Below are 14,713 nucleotides of genomic sequence, written 5' to 3'. Positions count from 1 at the left end.
GCACTCACCAACTTTTCTAAGCAGTTTACACACAAATACACACACACACACACACACACACACACACACACTAAAATTAATCATTTGTGTACCATTTGTTCTTCCAGTAGGGATTGCTTGCTTGCTTATTTACATACTGCCTCAACCAAAATCTTAAATCCAATTAACAACCATACTTAGAGTATTATAACTTTAATACCTATGATACATTTAAATGAAGTTTTAGTGTGTTCAGGATTAACAAGGTTCCAGAATCGTATATAAACTCTGCTGTGTCACGTACACTATGTAGCCTCAAGGCAGCCTACCGAACCTAAAATTAAAAACAAAAATAATAAAAGCAGTAATAATGAAAACTATAAAAAACAGCAGAAAAACTGCAGAAACAATAAAAAGCAAATGGCAAAGCCAAAACTAGTAAAAGGGGCCCCAAATATTAAAAAACATAATGAGGCTTCCAGTTATAGCTTTACTCAACTTTCAGCAGGAAAAAACAGCGAGACGTCTACTGCTGATGTGTGCAAGGATGCAATGGAAATACCTCGGGTTACAGACACTTCAGGTTACAGACTCCGCTAACCCCGAAATAGTACCTCGGGTTAAGAACTTTGCTTCAGGATGAGAACAGAAATCACGGGGCGGCAGTGGGAGGCCCCATTAGCTAAAGTGGTACCTCAGGTTAAGTAAGAACAGTTTCAGGTTAAGAACGGACTTCCAGAACGAATTAAGTTCTTAACCAGAGGTACCACTGTACTGAAATTCCAGTAATGAAAACAAAGAGTCCTGTGGCCCCAGTAATGAAGAAGGCATTAGATAATTGCAAGGAGGAAGAGTACCACAGAACTCCAACCCACAGATCTAGCTTGGGAACTTTTTAATGACATATATATTTTAAAAAATCCAGAAGTGTAGAGCTAAACAAGAAGAAACTGTGCCACCTTCTTTAAGAATCCAGGAATTCAGTGAATGTAAAAGCTTCCCAGTTTGGATATTCCCTTAAAATAATGTATTAGGCAGAAGAACATCAGGTAAGGTAGGCCCCAGAGTATTTAAAATAATGATTCAGACTGCATAATATCACCTAGGTCCATTATAAATTTTGTGGAGAAAAAGGGATACACTACAAGTTTCCCTACACAGAGCAGTAAAATATGTCTGTCTACTAATGAGACATGAAAACACTCCAGCATATTGGAAAGGGAGAGCTAAATTCTGCTGCTAGTTCAGGATGGAAGAGGAGGAACATGGAAAGCAGGGGTTTTAACTTCAGCTCAGATGTACTGTCAAGGTTTGGCTGCAGCAAGAGAAATTATATGAGCTCCAAGGCTACATTGGGGCAGCTAAGCCTTCTTCAGTTAGTTGCCCAAAAGCCAGAATATTCATCCTTCTAGGTTAAAGGAAAGGATGCAAAAGAGAAGGTAGGTATGGACCAGAGTTCTCAATAGGACAATCCCAGAAGAAACCGCTATACACAGGAATTTAAACAACCTTTATAGATGCAAAGCTATGTGAAACCCAGAATGCAACAAAAGGGCATATACAACACTGAAGACACATCTGATAGTACATATAGCAAACATCTTGCCAAGAGAGAACACAACTACTGGGGTGCACCACTGCAGGACTGACAAATGGCTAGTGGATCCCAGATTAAATAATCTGGCAAAATGGTTTAATAGCAATTTAATAACAGCAAGGCCTGTATTAGTTTAGTTTTCCAGAACAAAAGTGGGTCATTGCAACGACACCTTCTCTCTTGCATCCCCCAGAATACTGCTCAAACTCTTTAGCAGTGTCACACTGTGTTTGCTTACTTGGAAGTAAGTCTTACAGTGTCCAATGTGTTCAACAAGACTGAAAAGTATCACAAAGAGGAGACCACACAGAGACAGAGCAACAACTTCAATGCAAAACAGCTTGCAGAGGGAGCACATGACGCAGCAGGTCCCTGCTTCTGATGCAGAACTGAAACTATACAACACATTGCCTGAGAGCTACGGTAATTCAGCAGTTCCTGGTATGAAAAGCCAGGAGGGCCAATACACTACTGAGAGTTATTTCCTCTTAAAGGTAAAGGTAAAGGGACCCCTGACCATTAGGTCCAGTTGTGACCGACTCTGGGGTTGTGGTGCTCATCTCGCTTTATTGGCCGAGGGAGCCGGCGTACAGCTTCTGGGTCATGTGGCCAGCATGACTAAGCCGCTTCTGGCAAACCAGAGCAGCACACAGAAATGCCGTTTACCTTCCCGCCGGAGCAGTACCTATTTATCTACTTGCACTTTGATGTGCTTTTGAACTGCTAGGTTGGCAGGAGCAGGGACCGAGCAATGGGAGCTCACCCCGTCGTGGGGATTCAAACCGCCGACCTTCTGATTGGCAAGTCCTAGGCTCTGTGGTTTAACCCACAGCGCCACCCACGTCCCTATTTCCTCTTAGGTTGACCTAATACATCTTTCTGCCTGAGATGAAATATAAGTTGGCATCTCTATATTCCACATACAGAAGTTAAAGAGAAGACTGGCAGTTGAAGCTTAGTTTGACACTGGTGATGGCGTAGTATCCTCCACCACACCAGCAGGCAGTAGGCTAGCACAAGGAGCACAAGGTGGGCCACATAATTCACTCACCTCTGCCCTCCGACACTTTGCCACCACCCTGCAACATCTGCTGCCTGAGGCAGCTGCCACATTCTGCCTAATGGTTGGGCCGGCCCTGAACTGGCATGCTGAGGATTCCAGCCTCCGTGTGTTCCTATCAGGAAATAATAAGTCCGCTTCTGGGTATTTCAGGCTAGTTTTTATACTTTCGCATGTAAAGACCTGCATAAGAAGTATTCATACAGCGTGGATTCAAATTTTAATAACCATGCAGTTGCTTTGTACACTTTAGAAGCACAAGAAAGCAGTAAGGAATGGATCTGGGCATTTGTAACAACTTCTAAATATTACTTAATGACAGCCTTCCTCAAAGGACCTATTAGGGCGTGGTTTGGTGTCAGTAACTAGCCTTTGGTTCTATGGCTACAAAGATTAAACAGTACACACACTATATATCACAGTTAAAGGAAACCCTGAATTATCTCTTTGTTTCCAGACCTGTAATTCAGAATCAAAGCACTCACCAGAAATCACTCTTGAAGATTACTTGCGTTCTTTAGGGTTCATTCGTAGTTTTGTGGAGACGGGAATTGATCAATATTACAGAGCGATGTCTGCGTCTTGATCCAAGAACACAGTGAGCTTTAAAACTAGGGCTATTAGGGCCCTTGTAGCAAGGCAGGTGGATGGCAGGAGCCTTAAAAATAATAAAAAATGTGGCCCTTTCTTTTTGCCAGCTGTTTTGGTGTTGAACTTATAAGGCTGATCTGTGAGGAAGGTCTGGCAAATGGTGGGTGGCAAAATCTGCCCCCAAAACACCACCACCATATCAGATCACCTTCTTTTTCATCCCCACTGCATGCTTTGTGGAGGCCTCTTTTTTTCTGCTGGAATTTCCCCTCAGAAGTATGTTACACAGGCCCCATTTGCACCATACATTTAAAGCTGCCATGGCTTCTCCCAAAGAATTCTGGAAGTGCAGCCTTTTAAGAGTACTGAGTGTTATTAGGAGACCCCTATTCCCCTCACAGAGCTGCCATTTTTTGAGTGTTTTAACAATATCTCTTTGCAGGAAACTCTGGGAATTGTAGCTTTGTGAGGGGAAGTTATTCGATAACAACAAAGCAAATGTGAGAGGAGACCACGTCTGGGGCAAAAAAGCTTAGAAATGTTTAAGGAGCCACGTGGAAGGAAATTACTAAAAAATAAGGGGGAAAGTTGGGGGGGGTAGTCAGAACCAGTCCTGGGGATTTGGAGTTAGTTGCCCTAGACGTTCTGAGCATCAGCTCATTGTTGATGCAAACTTTAAGAAAGAGAGGAAGTGTTTTATTACTGAAACTTTTAATTTAAATTCAGTGGGCCAGAGTGAGTGGACTGCAATTGCCAAGACAGTTCAAGGGAGCAAAATCTACCCTCACTGGGATCCCTAAGTATTATACTTGAGTATCCTCCTTTTCTCCCCCCCTCCCCCTCACATAGATCATTGGCTGCCACTTAATTCCTTTGGGGTAACTGAAACTAGGGAACATCCCTGCCATCTAGGCAACACCCACACCTCACCCCTTCTGCTAGTTGGCCCAGCCACCACTAAGAGGAAACCCTCATGGGTGGCAGCCTGTGTGCAGAGCACCCAGAGATCCATGGAATCCCATGAGGATCCACTGGTTGGTGTCCCTCCAACACCCTGATGTAATTCTGTTAGTTGATATTAAAGATCAAAGTGGCAATGGCTCTATACTACATAAAACAATTCTTGGATCATCAGTGAAGGAGGTTGAAATCTGCAGGCCAGTAGCAGAATATAAACCACACAGACATTTGCTTAGAACACATGAGGTAAATATAGAGTTTCAAGATTGTCCATCTTTGACACAGTGGACAGTTGTATAACCACTGGTGAGATATGTAATATTTTCCACACTTCCAGATGCTTTGGGATAAGAAAGAAGTCTATCCAATTATTAGAAAGTGAAGCGGATTTGTTTCTGATGAAGCTTTTTAATAATAATAATAATAATAATAATAATAATAATAATAATAATAATGTGAATCCTGCCTAAGCAGCCTGGAAAGAACAGTTAGCAGAGATGTGGTGGGGAAAGAAATAAGGAAAACAATAAAGTAGTAGTAGTAGTAGTAACTAGATTATAGATAAACAATATTCCTCCTGCTTTTTCGGTTGGGGGGGGTGAATTTGATGAGATCTTGTTCCATCTCCAAAGGCACTGATTTATTTTGAGCTGGCATTTCCACCAACCTATCTCTGTTTAAAATTAGAGAAAATAGCTATTTCCAAGGTTGTGCAAGACTTCCCAGTTCTGTTCCCTGGGACAAAGGGCCTCCGTGTTCTGTGCCTGGGGCATGGAGAAGAATACAAAGAAGGGGGTGGAGTACTGAGCCCCTCGGAGACAATGCAGCAAACCGTAGGGACACGTCTCCTCTTGTGAGGAAAAGGCTGCCTACACTGCTGGAAAGTGTATTGTCCTAGGAAACTGTCTGTCTGCTGGGGAAAACCCTGAAAACAATCCATCCTGAAGAGGTTAGGAGAGGAATGTGGGGCTCCTGAGAGCTTTTGTATGGATTTATTTTCTGTACACATTTTTTTTAATCTAGGTGGCCCTGGGAGCAACTCCCCTCCTGGCTTCGAAAGAAGTTCTATCCCACTATGCTGCTGGGAAAGGGGAGACCATATTTAATACAATAGAGTCTCACACAATGCACGATTGTAGTTCCCTTTCATGTGCAGAAAGAGAGGCCTGACCCTAACAACAAGTGGCAACCGAATGATGAAGGCCACTGTAGCCTCAATGGACCACAGAAAACCCATATGTGAACCCACTTTGTCAGGATCCCACAAAGACTGTGGGGAAATGACAGCTGGGCTTGATGGGAAACTGGTCCAGAAGAGTCTCACAAAATTACAACTCGGGGGGCCCATTATTCAACCTCCGAACTCACATTGAAATAAAATTTAGCACGAGTATAGACTGATTGTGGTCCACGTGAAAAAAATTATAAATGAATCAATGTGTTTTGCTGACATAAATCTATGAGCTGTGTGCGTCTTAAAATAGTTATTGGATGCTGCTTATGGAATTTAAACAAAAAGAGACTTTGAAATGCTGCATTTGCTTCCCTCTTTGTTCAAATATCCTGTTAAGTCCGTTATAAAAATCTATTTACATGCATTGCTACCTTATCTAATTTTCTTGTCAGGAAGTTTTGCATTTTGTAATTCTTAATTGCGCAGTCAGTTCCCCTAGCAATTAATCAATACATCTAGAAAAGCTTAAAGGACACCCAGTCTTAGATACTGTTGGCAGAGAGAGTATTATACAAGGATGTGGCAGGCATAGCCGCAGAGCATCATATATCCTCTCTTTCAAGAACAATGATATACCCTCCAACATCCCGCTGATCAAAATCAGGACATTCATTTTTTTTGGTCCTGAGCTCTAGTGAGAGCCAGCTGATTTGCACAAGACCAAAATACGGGAAATTCCAGGATCCAATCAGAAGCCAGGGTGGATTCAGTAATTCTGGGATGTTCTGCTCAAATCTCGACAGTTGAGGAGTATGCAATGACCCAAACATAACCCTGCCTCTTCTTAATACTATCTACGTAAACATACAGGACCCATCCTTCCCATACATTTAAGCCACTCTTAGCATCATAGAGTTGGAAGGGACCCATGGGTCATCTAAGCCAACCCCCTGCAATGCAGGAATCTTAACTAAAACATCCATGACAGATGGCAATCCAATCTCTGTTTAAAAACCTCCAAGGAAGGAGAGTCCACCACCTCTTGTGGACATCTGTTCCACTGCCAAGCAGCTCTGATACCCGTACACTCTTGTCCCATACAGTTAAGGCACTCTGGGAATTTTAGCTCTGCGAGAGGTCTCCTAACAACTCTCAGCACCTTTAACAAACCACAATTCTCAGGATTATTTGGGGGAATTCATGACTGTTACAATTGGTTTAAGAGTGCCTTAAATATATGGTGTTGGTGTGACCACATGTTACCAAAGGACTTAAGGGTGAGCCTTCTCACTTAGGGGTAGCTTGGTCATCATGTCCATTGCTCTGCGAAGCAGCAGACTGTGCAAATGTGTGGTGGGAAGTATAATGATCATCTGGCTGCATGGACTTTCTTTCCTGATGAAACCAATGCAAGAATCAACGTGATCAGATCCTTAACATATTAATTCACTTCCAGAGGTATCTTCCAGTTGCAAAACCAGAGTTGTCTTTTGCATTTCAGACAATCCAAATATTCATCCCCATCCCTCACAGCAACAATGTCAATTAAGAGCCATTATCATAATGGCAAGTAAGAGAAACACCCACCACATGAGTCAGTGCTGGTTAGTTTGGGGCTTTTTCCTTCTTCCCAAGAGCAGAATAGAATGTCCAAGAATTCGTCATAGCTGATACCCTTGTTTCCTCTTCTAGCCGAAGATCCCATCAAAAGAGAGAAAATCTGTGCCTTGCACTGTCGCTAAAATAAATATTCTGGGTACTGGCTAGGTTTGTCACCCATTCAGCTTTGTTCATATTTGGGGAGCTTTGTCCATTAGAAGTAAACATGAGATTATGGATGGAGCGTGTCCAGATTTTGTGAAGCCAGAAAGAATTATATGTCCAAACAAACTTCAGACAGTCTTGCCTTCACTTGCAAAAACATTGATATGATCCCATCTGTGGCATACTTGTATCACTGGGTCTGTGCAGGCCTCCTGCTTGCACAACTTCCCCTCAGACAAAAGAGAAACCAATAAGGAAAGGGGGTTGGTGGGAAAGAATCCCATGTGAGGGTAGCATCCCTGTTAAATCCAGTGAACTTTTCCAAACCTGCTTCCCTGTACATGGGAAGAGCACTTGACTTTAAAATAATACTACAGTGGTACCTCGAGTTAAGTACTTAATTCATTCCGGAGGTCCATTCCTAACCTGAAACTGTTCTTAACCTGAAGCACCACTTTAGCTAATGGGGCCTCCTGCTGCCGCTGCACCACCACCGCACGATCTCTGTTCTCATCCTGAAGCAAAGTTCTTAACCCGAGGTACTATTTCTGGGTTAGCGGAGTCTGTAACCTGAAGCATATGTAACCCGAGGTACCACTGTAATAAGAAATATCCACATCATTATCAGTTGCCTCTATTCTCCCTCCCGTTGTCCAGGGATTAGCCTCCAGCACCCCAAAAGGCCTTGGTCTCAGTCTGTGCTACATGCAGTACAAGGAAATAAGATAGATACCTGGGGAGCCCAATTTAAGACTACATGAGGAATCAATGCATGCCTGACCACATTTTACAAGTTGTAACATAGTAGTTAAGCCCTTAATTGCACAGTATTCAGCCTGCATATGGGGTGGGGGAAGTAGCCATGCAACAAAAGGACAATCCACACGCTTTAAAACAAGCTGTAGGGCTGTGTTCCATTGACAGAGAACCGGGGTGCATAAGCCATGGGAAATTGTGCACTGGATGAAGCACAGAACACTACTGACCATGACAGCTTGTGCAATCCATGACATATGTTTGCATGTGGCCTCTACAGCTGTAACTCTCCAATGGTTTGACTTTACCCCTGAAGGCACACTTGTCCATTGTCTCCCGAGACAAAACAGATGCCAACAAATGGGCTTGTATGCAGAGGAGGAGTGGTCCCCCAGCAAATCACTTTTGAAGGTCAGAAAATAGCATGGGCAGCAGTGGTGTGAGATTTCTGTTGCTAATAATCATTTACACTAGAAGCACACAGGGTTTAAGCCACATGCATACTCTTAAAGTACAACCCCCCTCCCTCAACCCAGATCAAAATATCATTGAAACCACTACCACAACTACCCTTGATTAATAGATGCATCATGGAAAGGGAGAATTTAAGAACTTGCACATATGCATCAGTATTAACTTTGATAATGGTTGTGGGCCCCTTATACTGCTTTCCTGCAACTTTAGATACTACTGCTGCCTTAAATTGGTGGTTTCAAATCAGTTTTGAACACTGCAGTTCCTTGAAAGTTTATCAACCTCAACAAGATCAGTAGAAGCAGACAAGCCTTCCTGAAACATTTATTTCCTATACTTATCAATTTTCCAGCAGTGCATAGCTACCGCAAGATGTTGAGTGTGTTTCTGGATACATTCCCAGCTTATACACAGCAATGGTGAGGCCAGGGATCTACATGGGGGGACCCTAGAACATACTCCAGTCTCCTGCAGCACACAAAGGTTCAACAGCAGGTGTTAAAGAGATTCTTGAAGGTAAAGGTAAAGGGACCCCTGACCATTAGGTCCAGTCATGGCTGACTCTGGGGTTGCGGCGCTCATCTTGCTTTATTGGCCGAGGGAGCCGGCGTACAGCTTCCGGGTCATATGGCCAGCATGACTAAGCCACTTCTGGCTTTGCAGCACATGGAAACGCCATTTACCTTCCCACCGGAGTGGTACCTATTTAGCTACTTGCATTTTGAAGTGCTTTCAAACTGCTAGGTTGGCAGGAGCAAGGACCGAGCAACAGGAGCTCACCCCGTCGCAGGGATTTGAACCGCCAACCTTCCGATCGGCAAGCCCAAGGCTCAGTGGTTTAGACCACAGCGCCACCCGCATCCCCTATTCTTGAAGGTAGGAAATATTAAAAACTAGCTGGATTCTTTACAGTAGGGTTGAAGAACTTATGGCTCTCCACATGCTATTAGACTCCAACTCCTGTCAGCCCCATGGTTAATGATCAGGGATGATAGGAACTGTAGTTAGTAATAGCTGGAGGACCAAAAGCTCCCCTCTCTACTCTACAGGCTTGTGGGTTGTCTGTTTCTGGAAATGAGATTGTCATGCCCCATAGTTTGTCTACTCTGCAAACCACCAATGTGAAAGAGAACCAAATGCATGTACAGATGTTGCATAGGTAGTTAATGGATGAGGTACCATGGGAGAAGAAGCAAGAGTAAAGGGGAGGGGGGGAAGTGCACCTAATTTTTGGAAGCTGAAGTAATATTGTACAGTAACATTCTAGCACATGGATGTTTAGGCTTGCTGTAAGCTCAACCAAGCGACAGCCAACACAAACATACAAGTCTTGTCAATGCTACAGTCCAGCAAAATATGACAGCACTTTGTAGTATTCATGACCTCTCCAGACTCTCCTAAAACTGTTTGTTTTGTCTGAAACTTGAATTTTCCAAAAGGGAACTGGCTCTTTATGGCCTTTGCTTCAGCATACCCATTGCCAGTTCTGGGGATCATATTGAGTGAAGTCTCCCAAGAGCCGTTTCCTCTGTATAATCGTCATAATGAATCATCCTGACCACAAAATATGCGGGTAGGAATGTGCTACCCAGGTCGCAGCTAATTGGGCACAATGTCCACAACTGCTGCTGAACCACTGGACTCTACACTGACTAAGAGAAAAATCCAGTTTTACATGGGCTGCTGGGCATGACCTTAGTAATGAATGCTGCCCTTGTTTCTCTCTCCCCGTGTTCTTTTTTGCTGTTGACAGAAATGTAAGCTTTTTTTACTTCTTTTGCTCATGAAACTGTACATTTACATGGCCATGGCCAATAAAGCACAATGGACCCTGGTAATAAATTGCAATTGTATTTTAAGACCCAAATATTCAAGCAGAATGCTGATTTTGTTTTTGTTTAACCTTCCAACACAAACCCCCAATTTCATGGCATGTTTCGTGCAGGCCCTACGTCATTGTTAGGCACTGGTACAGACTAGGCAGGTAAGGAAGAGCCAGGTTGCTTCCCAAGGGAGAGGAGCCGCAGTGTTTCTGATAAACGATGACAAAACTGAGATGGGAGAAGGAACAGAAATGTTTAAGAAAGCGGCTTTCTTCCTAACTGAAAATCCATTCCATTCTGTGAACCTCGGGGCTGTGGCTTTGCTGGGCAGGAGGAGGGGCCCCCTTCAAGCCTGTTTGTGCCATTCCTCCTAATGGGGTGTTGTGTAACGGCAAGGGAAGTGACTGCATCAAGGACCCCAGCTGAGAACAGAGACTTTAAGCCTGCAGCCCAGAGAGAACTTGGAAAAAATACCTACATGTGTAATATTGAATTAGGCTTATGGCTCCGAGGCTGACAGCTGACCCTGGCTGTTAGCGATGCTGAGGTCCAGCCTGTGCCAAAATGGTGCCAGGGCAAATTACCCTGACTGACTGGAAAGGTGAGAGCTATCCAGGGAGAATGAGGAGGAATGAACACACACTGCTCGGATCATCAGAGAACAGAACAGGGCAAGTAGCCTTAGAAGTGCGAGGATTTTTTCGTTTTTCAGGCTGAACCATGCCAAAGTTGGCTCTCGCCAGTGAGCGCAAGCTCTAATGTCTCTAATTGCAGAAGGAAGGTCAACTTAATACAGTGGAAGAGGAAAAGGGAACAGCTTCAGCCTTTAAAGTGAGGTAACCGAAAAGAGTAAAAACGGAAGCAACACAGGGAGATATTAGCAGGGCCTGAACACTTATGCACTCAACTGTGCAAGCATGTAGGCATCCAGGCATTAAGTGCAACTTCTAGCTTGACCCACATAGGGATTTAAAACAGGACCAAAATAACCAGAGGAAGATAAAGTGGGCAAGTCAAACAGAGTGAAACTCAGTATTCTTCTAAATGCAGAATACACCAAAGCTATTCAATAGAGAACCACCACTCCTAACAGATTCACAGCCAGTCAATTATACATGTATAACTGTTGTTCACAATCAAGTTCTTTCTTTTAAATGAAAACCTAAAAATATAAGGGGCATATATACATGGGTCATGCTTTATGAATGCTTGCTATGTGAATATTCGTTAATCTGAACACAAGGAGTTAGGACCCAAACCTCACTATACACACCATGAAGTCCATTGTTGAGAATGGATTAGAAATTCCCCCACAGGAATCAATGGAAATTGTCAGCTTGTTATGCAAACAAAATTAATTCATTATGTAAGAGCTTGCCAAACGACAAGTTTCCAGGGAACATATTGTGTTCATAAAACGGGACCTGCATGTATAAAAACATGTATGAAGTAGCACTAAGTACACTGACCACATTTTGTTTTGGTGGAAGGGAAGCACTTTGGCCCAGAAAAACAAGATTCTGCACAAGACAGCACTTTATTCTGGTTTTCAGGTTTATGTGATCGTTCACACAATGTAAAAGTCACTTCTGGAAATTTAGTGGAATCTAGCAAACATTTGGCACTCATTTCCATGTTATTTTTTTCCGAGGGGGGGGGGACCATTTGCAGCTACATTATCTTGGAAAGTCACAGAAGTTTGGTGTTGTAAGTTTCCTGTGGTTTTCATGATCACACCACTGCCGCACACTTTATGAAATTTGGCCCGTATCCCAGCTGTTAAAAAATTAGCATGACATGCTAGTGTATCTATCAAAAAGCCACAGGGTTTTTTATTGCAACAGGTACTGCCGTATAAAAGGAATGTTCATAATCAGGACAGAAGTACTAGCATTACAACCAATAAAACAAATGAAATAAGCCCTAGATCTGAATGCAACCTTAATAAAGCTGAATAAAATCAGGCCTGGTCCTGAGTAAATTGATGAATATTTCCCTTCTTCTAGCTCAGCTGATTAGAGCATGCCAAGGTCACGGGGTTCAATCCCACCTGCATATTCCTGCACTGCAGGGGTTGTAGCAGTAGATCAGGCACATCCAACAGGTAGATCATGATCAACATTTTTGTCCTGCACCCCCCAAAAAACAGGACCTTCCTCCTCCCTAAAAAAAAAAGCTCAGCAACCTTTAATTTTGTGAGTAGATCGTAGTCTCTTCGGAGTTGGCCACTCCTGTGATCCTTGAGGATGATCCTTGAGGCCCCTGCCAACTCTACAATTCTATGAGTCTATGATCTTGTTTCTTTCTAAAACTCCAAGTTTCAAATGGCTCCATCCACAGAGCTGTCTTGCCCACTGGTGTGGAAAAAACTAGGGTAGAAAGTCAACCGCAATTCTGAGCACTGAAAGAACAATGATTCAGTAGCACCAGAAGACAATTGTCTGGAAGTGCCCTGTAGTTGATTGCCTCCTGTTATCTTGTTCAAAACTGAATTCTTACTAGTTTCTATTTACTATGAAATTGCAAAGTTGATTCATATTTTTTTGCTAGCCATATAAACATTGCAGCCATGGCAAATTTAAACCAGCTAGCTTTCTGTATTGTTAAAGTGCCCAGTTGATCACTGTTAACTTTGATTACACTTAACTACAGTTTATTAAGCCAGCTCCACTACACTTTGAAGTTGACTTGCTTCAATAAACCAGTTAAGGCTGACCACAGCTTGTCCAGGTTCAGACATAACAGTAAGCTCAGATTAGATAAAAATGGAAGCATAAACTTCTGGTCTTCTTGGGGCCATGCATAACCAGGCTTGTTCCTATGATGCTATACCATGTTTTTGCATTGCATCTGAACGAGACAAGCCTTGGAATCTGTTAGAAGCAGCACTCTTAAATCACTTAAAACAGTTAAGTGTCAAAAATGCATGAAAACCACCCGAAGTCTGGGTTGCAGTAGTAATAGGCTATACACTGAGAGCCTGGAAAAGCATGGATGGCCACAGCCTTTCAACCTGGATTGTAACAAAAATAACCACCACCCACTTCCAGATTCACAAAGGAGATAGATCAGACTCCCTATTATCATCTATAAATGTGAAATGAAACCAGAGGGAGAAATCCACCCCTTCTTCTTGATTTGCCCTGGATGCAAGAACAACCTTCTTATAGTGAGCTGCCAGGCCCAACTGAAGGCGTTAGTACAAGCATGCAAAGCCCATAACAGCTTGAGACCTAAGTTCTTAAAGAAGAGCCTACCCCCAATTATCTTGCCCCCTACAATCAGAAGGGGAGGTTCCATTGTGGGTGCTGCCCAGTTGGCGCTGACCTGTGACATTTTTCTTTTAAAGTAATGGTCCCCCATTTATGGAATGCCCATGCTGGTGAGGTACACCTGTCCATCATTAACAAAATTAAAGAGAAATTTTAAAACATCCCTGTTCACCCAGGGAATTGGTGGCTTAAGTATACTGTTCCTCCCCACCTTGAAACTTATAACTGTGAGGATATGCAACTGTTTTAAGATGTGTGTTTTAAGTATCATCCTGCTGTTTTGTAGTTTTGACATCCTGGGCTCCTTCGTGGGAAAGGACAGGATAGAAATTTAAAAATAAGTTTTGTTGTGTAAAGCCATTTTAAGGATGTACATTTCAGATGTATGATCATGATGGGTATGGAGACACTGGCAGTAGTTATGTTTTAAGTGTAGGCTTCCCTCTAGTGGCCAAGAAGCAGCAATGGGCTTGTTTCCTTTAAATCCTGGGAAATCAGGTAGTCTGCTTTGCCCTAATCCAGTGTTTCCCAACCGGTGTTCCGCGGCACACTAGTGTGCCGTGAGACACCGGCTGGTGTGCCGTGGGAGGGAGGCGGGCGAGTCGGGCGGCGAGAGGCGGGGCGGCGGCGAGGATCCGCGTCGAGCCGGGGGCGGCTCCGCGGTGCTGGTGCCGAGCGGCGGGGCAGCGCGCGCAAAAGGGAGGCGCGCGAGACAGCGGAGGAGGAGGAGGCCGGCATGTCTGGGCAGCAGCAGCAGCAGCAGCAACTCCCGGCGACGGCTCCTCCTCCGCCCGCTATCGCCGCCACCACCACAACAGCCGCTGCCGCCGTCCCTCAATCCCTCGCTCTGCTGCCTCCTCCCACCCCGGCAAGGGGAAGGGAAAAAACTTTAACTTTTGTGCGTCCCTCCCGGCGTGACGCTGCGCGCTGACGTCACGGGGCGGGGCTTTAATGGTGGTGTGCCGCGAGATTTTTTCCCGGTAAACAGGTGTGCCGTTGCCCAAAAACGTTTGGGAAACACTGCCCTAATCAACTTCTTGATCACTATGTGCAAAAGGAAATGATGATTGCTGGAAACCAAATGCCTTACGGAATGGAAACTAAAGCCACAAATAGGTATTGAATCTTCTCTGCAGATGTTCAGGAAAGATGAAGCACCATTTCACAAAATTATAATCCCCTTTCTTCCTGAAAATCCACACTAAGGCTGCAGAGAAACGAATACTAGAGATACATAGGAGTGGACTACTTATGGCCCTCCCA

This window comes from Podarcis liolepis (assembly GCF_965112155.1).
Source record: "Podarcis liolepis genome assembly, chromosome: 1".
NCBI lineage: Eukaryota > Metazoa > Chordata > Lepidosauria > Squamata > Lacertidae > Podarcis > Podarcis liolepis.
Note: the sequence above shows the minus strand (reverse complement) of the source record.